The following is a 10,166-nucleotide window of genomic DNA, read 5'->3' as shown; positions in this document are numbered from 1 at the left end:
TCCCCCCATTTACCAGCACTCTACTGAACGTTGAAAAGTCTTTTAAATAAAATTCACTATCGGTAAGTGAAAGAAACGATATTAGATATTCATTTCCAGAGAAGTCAGAAAGTTATTTGGTAAAATCTTGATCCATTCCTCATATAAAAGTTTAGTAATGCAAGGACATTTTTATTGTCCAGGAAGGCATTTTAGCATACAGTGAAATACACGGGCTCAGAAGTTCTATTCCCTGTTTTTAAACCTTGATTCTTCCATTGGCTGTTTTTTCTCGGGTTCTCTGAACCTAAGTTTCCTCCTGTGAAAATGGGAATAAGAATAGTACCTGCCTCTGAGGACTGAAAGAATTAAATGAAACAATCCTATAAAACACGTAGAAAAGTGATAAGCAAATAGTAAGAACCAAGTAAATGGTAGTTATTGCTACTGTGTTTTTGTGTATGAAAGTTGTTTTTTTCCCCCCATTGGAGTATAGTTGATTTACAATGTTGTGTTAGTTTCAAGGGTACAGCAAAGTGAGTCAGTTATACTATTAGTTATACATATACATATTCTTTTTCAGATTCTTTTCCCGTTTAGGTTATTACAGAATATTGAGTAGAGTTCCCTGTGCTATACAGTAGGTCCTTGTTGATTATCTGTTTTATATATAGTAGTGTGTATATGTCAATCCCAATCTTCTAATTTATCCTCCCCCCCAACCTTTCCCCTTTGGTAACCATAAGCTATTAATTGTTATATATGAAAAAAATAACACTTTCCTAATAAAAAATTATTTTATCTCAACCAGTCTATTATGTTTAACAGAGAAACACAAGCTTTCTTGTCACAATTAAGGAAAGACTATGTTGCCATTATTAGTTAACATTTGGATGTTCTAACCATCACAATAAAACAAGAAAAATAAATATCAAGAGAAAAGGAGATCAAATCATCTTTATTTACAAGTAATAGCCTTATTCACCCTAGAAAATCTAGCTGAAAAACTATTCAAGTTAACAGGAAGTCGGGAAGGCAACAGGGTAGAAAAAAATACACAAATACTAATCACTTTCCTATAGACCAGCAATTATCAAATAATATAATGGGGAAATGACTCATTTTATAATAGCAACCCAATATATGTATGAAATGTGAATGAAATCATTAAAAATTTAATGTGAATAAATGTGAGTGAAATCATTAAAATCTTAAGGAATATAAAAAATGAATCAAATAAATATTCCTGAATGGGAAGAATATTATGAAGAGCTACTATGGTACAGAAAACAAAAAATTTACAGAAAAAAGCAGAAGATCCTTAAACAGACCCAAATATAGATAATTATTTCGTATTTATAAATGAGGAACTTCAAATCAGAAGGCAAACAACTACTTATTCAATAAAATGGATCTGGGACAACTGACTAAACTTTTGGAAAAAAAGTTACATTTGACCTTCATTTCAACCCTCACAACCAAATACATTCCAGATGGATAGAGAAGTAAAATGTAAAAAAAAAAAAAAAAAAAAAAAAAGTTGCAGTAACACACCACTAGAAGAAAATACAAGATGGAATATTTACCAAAGGTATCAAGAATAAAGGGAAAGACTGAGAAATTTGACTAGATAAAATTTTTTTAATTCTGGGGGCCAAAACCATTTTCAAAAGTTAAAAAAGAAAGGAAAAACTAGAAAAGGCTATTTGAAACATATTTGCCAGTGGATTATTTCATATGTAAGAAATCTTAGAAATCAATAAGCAAAAGATGAAAGACTCATGGCCAAGAGACACATAAAAAATGCTCAACTTCGTTAGGTATCAAAATTTTACAAATTAAAATGAGATGCGGTATTTGCCAGTTTGGCAAGACAAAAAAAAAAACCCTTATGTATATACAGAGTATACACTGTATACTAGAGTAGCTTTATTTATAGTTGCCAGAAACTGGAAACAACACAAATGTCCCCCCACAGGATAAACAAACTGTGGCATAATCCATACACTACACTACTTCTCAACAACAAAAAGGAACAAATGACAAACACATGCAACTATGGGAATGAATCTCAGATTCATTCTTCTGAGTGAAAGACTCCAGGCTCAAAAGCTAAATATTGCATACCTCCATTTATACAATATTCTGGAAAAAGCACAACTGTAGTAACAGACATCAGAGCAGTGGTTTCCAGGGACATGGGTGGAGGGAAGAAGTTGAATACAAAAGAACCTGCAGGAATTTGGGCAGATGACAGAACATTCTGCAGGTATTTGTCAAAACCTATAAAATTATAGACTGAACTGGGAGAATCTTACTGTATGTAAACAATACCTCAATAAACCTAAAATTTTTAAAAGAATTATCTTAAGGAAGAGTATATGCAAAGAATTGTATATACGGATGGTTGTCATAGCATAATACATAATACATAAAAATGAATCATTTAGAAAAATCTAACTGTATAATAACCGAGGACTGACACAGTAGACCGTGGAATAACCATATGGGGTCCTGGATTGATTCCTGGAACAGAAAAGGGACATTAGTGGAAAAACTGATGAAATCCAAATAATGTTTGTAGTTTAGTTAATAGTAATGTACCAATGCCAATTTCTTGGTTTTGATAGAAGTACCATAGCTGTATAAGATGGTGACTTGGGGAAGCTGGGTACAGGGTATATGGAAACTCTCTGTACTGATTTTACCATTTTTCTGTAAATCCAAAATGATTTTAAAAATGAGTTTTTTAAGACTGTTTAAACATTCATTACACAGACATAGATAAGAACTCTGGACATGTATGCCAAAATGTTAACATAAAATCACAACTGGCTTTTATGTTATTCCTTCTATCTGCACTTGGATTTTTTCACAATAAATATACATGTATAATTTTTTTTACAGTGTTACAATAAAAAACAAGAAGCCAGGGACTTGCCTGTGGTTCGCCATAGATTGAAACAAACAAACAAAACTAGAAGCCAGTATGACTTTCCATGAAGCTTCGTCTCGTAAGCTCACCTTGTGAATTTTTTATTCATAAATCACCTACTATGTGTCAGATACAGAGTCAACCTTTGAACAGATGTTGTCGTCACAAAAATTCCAAGGTGATAGATGGTATGTTTTCTGCCCCAAGTCATCAATTTCATGAGACAAGTCCATCTGAGCCCATGCTCTAAGAATTGCATTGATGAGCTGTGAATAAAGAGTAATTTCCTTAAAAAACAAGTGGGCACAAGTTTTCAATAGTTTTCCTTCTCCCCCACCCTCACCATCTCCATGGACAATAGCCTCCAAACCCCTAAAATTTGTTCAGATTGTTGGAATAATTGACTCAGTTTCTTGCTGGCTGTTGGACAGGGGACATTTTCAGTTTCGTGCCATATGGTCCTAGGGCAGCTCACAACTTGGCAGCTTGCTAATTCAAAGCCATCAAGGTCGAGAGAGAGAGAGAGAGAGAGAGAGAGAGAGAGAGAGAGAGAGAGAGAGAGAAAGAGAGAGAGACTGCTAGCAGAAGACAGTATCATATCATCCTAACATCACATAATCCTGAGCACATAATCACAAGCATCCCGTCACTTTTGCACTGTTCTATTGGTGAGAAGCAAGTCACAGACCCAGCTCCCACTCAGAGGAGAAGCTTACACAAAGATGCGAATGCCAGAAGACAGTCACTTTGGTGGGGTGGAGGGGTGGCAATCTAAAATCCGCTTGCCTCTATAAATCAGATCACTGCTTCAATCCCATTTTAGCTAAGAATCTCAAACACAGCAGCCAAGAGATTCCATCAGGGATTAAGGCTGGGAACTTCAGAACATTATGAGCTGCCTGAGAGCACACAGCTCACAAGTATAGCCAAAGCTGATATATACATATGTATGATTCTGACACTTATCCCAAAGATTTTTCTGCGAGCAATTCTCACACAGCAGCTGGATGTCCTAAATTCAGCTCAATTCTGTCTACCTGGAGATGGCGTCAGATTCCATAGGTTAAGGGCTCAGTCCCATAAAACTGCTCCTGCCCCCAACTTCAGATGCCAATTGCAAGTCCAGGCTGTCACTTGTGCATCTGACCCATCAGTGTATAAATAGGAGGTTCCCACGACCCCCTCCTTAGGTTCGATTAATTTGCTGGAGCCCCTCACAGAATTCAGAGAAACAGTGTACTTACTAGATTACTAGTTTATTATAAAAGGAGATAACTTGGGGGGGGGGCAGGTGATGAATTGGGAGATTGGGACTGACATATACACACTACTATATATAAAATAGGTAACTAGTGAGAACCTACTGTATAGCACAGGGAACTCTACTTAATGCTCTGTGGTGATCTAAATGGGAAGGAAATCCAAAAAAGAGGGAATCTATGTATACGTATAGCTGATTCACTTTGCTGTACGGCAGAAACTAACACAACATTGTAAACAACTATACTCCGATAAAAATTAATTTAAAAAAGAAACAGCAAAAAAAAGAAAAGTTAGAACAGGATTAACACAGGGGTGTAAGTTTTCCTCTTGTGTCTTGCCTACCCAGTCAAAATGTGAAATTTATATAATTACCTGCATACATTTTAGTTTTCTTTCTTTGGGAAAAAAAAGGATAATGAATTCTAGATAATTCTCTCCTAACCATTCTAAAACTTTCTTCATTGAACTTTAGCCTACCAACATTCATAACAAAGGCAAGTTTTATGTCAACTCACAATATGTCTCAGAATATGGCCAAAGTTATTTTTTATTTTTAAGATTTGAAACTGTGCACTGAGAAAAATGTTTTTAATATATCTATTACTGAATACAGAAAAAAAAAGAAGTAACTTAGGAACAGCCGGATGGATGAGATGCACAGGGCAAGCCATGGGGGAGGGGGCGGAAATTCCAGGAGCACCACCCTCCCAGCACCTCCACGTGTTCACCAACTCGGAAGCTCTCTGAACCCCATCCTTTTTGGTGTCTATGGAGGCGTCATTACATAGGCATGATTGATTACATTATTGCCCACTGGTGACTGACTCAACCTCCAGCCTGTCTTTCCTCCCCAGAGGTCACGGGGTGAAAGTTCCAAACTTCTCATCACGGAATTGGTTCCCCTCGTGCTCAGCCCCATCCTTAGGTAACCTGGGAGGCTTTCCAAAAAGCACTTCATTAACATAACAAAAGACACCTTTATCACTCACAGCACTTGAGAAATTCCAGGCATTCTAGGAGCTCTGTGCCAGAACAAGGGATGAAGACCAAATATATATTTCTTGTTTTTTTTTCTTTTGGCTGCCCCACTCGGCTTGCGGGATCTTAGTTCCCCAACCAGGGATTGAGCCCCCGGGCCCTCGGCAGTGAGAGCGTGGAGTCCTAACCACTGGACCGCCAGGGAAGTCCCCCAAATATATATTTCTTATTATATCACAATATGCTACACCAAGCTGGTCCAGTTGTAGCTTCCTCCTCCAAGAAGACTTCCCTGATGTCCAATGCCCCTCCCAACTGTGGTGGGAAGAAATGTCAATTAGCATTTTCTGAGCTGGTCTCAGACGCTCCTCAGAGGGGCTAAAAGCCTTTTCCTCTCTGCACTTGCCCTGCCCCTACTCTGTCCACACAATGACCCTGTTGGGACCCTCCGTCAGAACCATCTTCCTAAGCTCACCCCCAGCTCCCAGACCTGGGAGTTTTGATTTGGCCTCCAGCCCCGGCCCAGCTGACTCACTCACCCTCACAGTGATGGGGGTCAATATGAAATTAGCTCTAACCTTACACATCAGCAAAGCCATGGGTGTACAGCTCTGGACCACACCCCAGACTCAAGATGTTCCAGAATGAGATATCAAAGAAGCTTCCTGAATGGGCAGACCCAGAAGCCTGGGCCAGAATACCTCCCCATTCTGATTTGCTCTGTTTTTTAATTCTGGGAAAATAAATACACATAACGTGAAATTTACCATTACAGCCTTTTTTTTTTTTTTTTTTTTTTTTTTTTGCGGTACGCGGGCCTCTCACTGTTGTGGCCTCTCCCGTTGCGGAGCACAGGCTCCGGACGCGCAGGCTCAGCGGCCATGGCTCACAGGCCCAGCCGCTCCGCGGTATGTGGGATCTTCCCGGACCGGGGCACGAACCCGTGTCGCAGGCGGACTCTCAACCACTGCGCCACCAGGGAAGCCCCCATTACAGCCATTTTTAAGTGCACAGTTCAGTGGCATTAAGTTACATTCACATTGTTGAGTAACCATCCCCACCATCATCTCCAGAACTTTCTCATCTCCCCAAACTGAAACTCTGTCCCCATGAAACACTAACACCCCCTTCCCAGCCCATGGTACCCACCATGAAACCTTCTGTCTCTATGAATTTGGTTCTTCTCGGGACCTCATATAAGTGGAATCACACAGTATTTTTCTTTTTTGTGTCTGGCTTATTTCACTGAGCATGATGTCTTCAGGATTCATCCATGTTATAGTAAGTGTCAGAATTTCCCTCCTTTTTAATACGGAATAATATTCCATTGTATGTATATCACATTTTGTTTATCCACTCACCCATCAATGGCCATTTGATTTGCTTCCACTTTTTGGCTATTGTGAATATGTAAATCTACATATTTTTAATGATTATAATATAATATAGTTGTCTATATTCACTATACCATGCATTAGGGTCCTAGGACTTTTACTTACTACTTGCTGCAAGTTTTTACCCTTTAACAACATCTGTCCTATCCTCTCACTCCCCATCCCCTGGTAAGCACCATTCTACTCTCTGTTTTTAAAAATTTGGCTTTTTTATTTATGTTTTATTTTTTATTATTTTATTAAATTTTTTTTGGCTGCGCTGCACGTCATGTGGTATCTTAGTTCCCTGACCAGGGATCAAACCCATGCCCCCTGCAGTGGCAGCATGGAGTCTTAACCATTGGACCACCAGGGAAGTTCCAGTTTGGCTTTTTAAGATTCCACATATAAGTGATATCATATAGTACTTGCCTTTCTCTGATTTATCTCACTTAGCATAATGTGTTCAAGGTCCATGCATGTCGCGGTACATGAGAAGATGTCCTTCTTTCTCATGGATGAATAATGTATTTTTATTCCACATCTTTTTTATCCATTCATCCATTGATGGGTAATTAGGTTTTCCATATCTTGACTATTGTGAATAGTGCTGCAATAAACATGGGAGTGCAGATACCTCTTTTATATTTTGTTTTCATTTCCTTTGGGTATATACCCAGGAGTGGAATTGCTGGATCAGCAATATGGTAGTTCTACTTTTACTTTTTGAGGAATCTCCATACAGTTTTCCATAGTGGCTGCATCAATTTAATTTCCCACCAACAGTGCAGGAAGGTTCCCTTTTCTCCACATCCTGGTAAACACTTGCTATCTCTTATCTTTTTGATAACAGCCATTCTGACAGGTGTGAGATGATCTCACTGTGGTTTTGTTTTGCATCTCCCTGATGATTAACTCTGCTGAGCACCTTTTCATGTACCTGCTGGCCATCTATATGTTTTCTTTGGAAAACTATCTAGTTAGTTCCTCTACCCATTTTTTTTTATCAGATTGTCATATTGTTTTGATTCAGTTTTTGTTTTTGTTTTTGTTTTACACAACTCAGTTTTGACAAGGGAAAACAGCACGTTGAAAGGGAGTTAAATAGAGAGGGTCTGAGCCAGCTACGGACTGTATGATAGGGGGAAATACCTACCCTCTCTGAGCTTCGGCAACCTGACCTGGAAAATGAAAATACCTCCCAAAGAGGGAATGAAAGTTCAATGAGACAGGCATATAGTATGTGCTCAGCAAATATTCACTGGTATCATGATTACTATTATTTTTTAACTTCAGCCTCTACGGTGTGAGCTTACTGGTCTGTGCCTCTCTTTTATAGCTGACACATAGCAGGCTCTCAACTAACATTTGTTGAATGAATGAATCTTTGTATTAATGGAGCTGTATGCCCAGGGAATCTTCCTTCCTTCCCTCCTTCCTTCCTTCCTTCTAGTAAGATTTTTTTGAGCACTTGATAATAATAACGGATAACTTTTGAGCCCACATGTGCCAGACACCATATTCTAAGCACTTCCCATAGCTTTACTCTGAATTAAGAAATATTATCATACCCATTTTATAGACCAGAAAAAGGAGGCACAGAGATGTTAAAGTGCTTGCCCACATGGATGGTAAGTAGTGGAGTATGAGATTCAGCTGGAAATAGACCAGATAGGACCCTGACCACACAAGTTTCCATTCTCTAATTGCAGAGAGAGAAAGAATAAGCCCAGTAACAAGAGAGAAACACAAAGAGTGTCATAAACATAATAAAGAAAATAAAGTCAAGTGATGTGATGGTGAGTGATGGAGCGGTGGTGGGGGATTCACTTTGGAAGGGAGGTAGCATTTGACCTAAGACACAGAGAATGAGAAGGGACCAGCCATGAAGATCTAGGATGGAAGAGAGTACCAGGGAGCAAAAACAGCAAGTGCAAAGGCCCTGAGGCTGGAGAAAGGTCTGTGTAAAGGACAAAAATGTAGCTGGTGTGTCTGGAGGGCTGTGAGCAAGAGAAGAGGGGTCCAAGTTATTGGGAGGAAAACAAAAAACAGCATTTATAGCATCTCAGCCCTGGGCCTGACACACAGCCCACACTCAATAAATGTAACGATTGTTCTGACTGCATTCAAAGAGGTAGGAGCTGCCTTTGTTGCCTCAGAAGCTGAACTTTGGGAAGTTCCCTGGCCTTTAGGTGTGGCTGAGGCACAAGTGTCAGCCATGGGAACCTCTCCAAGGCCCAGCTCAGGAACACCCTGCCTGGGAAGCCCTGACCAGTCGGTGCAGCACTCTTCCTCAAGTCCTCAAACACTGCCCTGAGGTCACCCACACCCACCTGCCAGGAACAGGGCTGGAGAGTCAGCACCACCTTCCCACTCTCCCAAGACGCCTCCGTCAGAGGTCAGTGACTCTTTTTCACACAATAGTGAAACTGAGGAAGGGAACAGCCAAAAAGAAGAAGACGGAGAAGGAGGAGGGGGAAGGGGAGAGGGTGGGGGAATAAAGAGGGGGAGGAGGAGGATGGGAGAAGAAGAAGAGGAAGAAGAAAAAAAGAAAGAAAGAGAGAGAGAGAGAAAGAAAGAAAGAAAGAAAGAAAGAAAGAAAGAAAGAAAGAAAAAGAAAGGAAGGAAGGAAGGAAAGAAAGAGGGACTTCCCTGGCTATCCAGTGGTTGAGGCTCCACGCTCCCAATGCAGGAGGCATGGGTTCAATGGGGTCGGGCAGCTAAGACCCCACATGCTATGCGGTGTGACCAAAATATTAAAAAATGAAAAAAAGAAAGAAAGAGAGAGAGAGAGGAAGGAAGGAAGGAAGGAAGGGAGGGAGGGAGGAAGAAAGGAAGGAAGGAAGGGAGGCAGGGAGGGAGGGAGGGAGGGAGGAAGCTTTGTTCAAAATTCATCTTTACTCAAAATACTTGTAGGTATTATCTATATTTAAAGCACACTGCGATGACTGATGATCAGTGCAGGGTTTTCATGGATGCTTGTGTCTACCAGGGACTTAAAATCTTGAATCATGGCCTTTGAGCTGGGTTCCTCCTTCCAGGGGGAAGCATCATGAACCCTAAGCCCTTGGTCTTGAGGCTGCACAGGGCTACTCTGATTGATCAGAAAACATGACTGTAATTCTTTGCAAGTCTGTTAGGAAGTGGAATCCACTTCTCCAGACCTGGAATCTGGGCTGGTTGTGTGACTTTATGACTTGGTGTGACCAATAGAATGTGGTTGTACCATCTAATGTTCCACTAGCAAAAGTACGGAGAGTTCCAGTTGCTCCATGACTTTGCCAACATTTGATATCATCGGAAATTTCCACTTTGGCCATTCTGGTGGGTGCGTTGTGGTACCTCATGGTGGTTCTAATTTGTGATGGCTGAGGACACTGAGCATCTTTTCATGGGCTCACCAGCTATTCATCTGTTCTTTTGTTCTTAAGCATCTGATCACTGAGGATGCTGGGCATATTTTTGTGGGCTCTTGGCTATTCATCTGTTGTTTTGCTCTGAAGCATCTGTCAAGTCTTTTTCACCTGAGATACTTTTGATGTCTCTAAATTCAGCCCATGCTTCAGGATCCTGTCTGTCCCCAGAAAGACTTACAGGGGAGTTTCTCAGCCTCAGCACTACTGATATTTGGGGCTGGC

Source organism: Mesoplodon bidens (genome assembly GCF_964165515.1).
Source record: "Mesoplodon bidens genome assembly, chromosome: 4".
Lineage (NCBI taxonomy): Eukaryota > Metazoa > Chordata > Mammalia > Artiodactyla > Ziphiidae > Mesoplodon > Mesoplodon bidens.
This window is presented reverse-complemented; position numbering follows the sequence as displayed.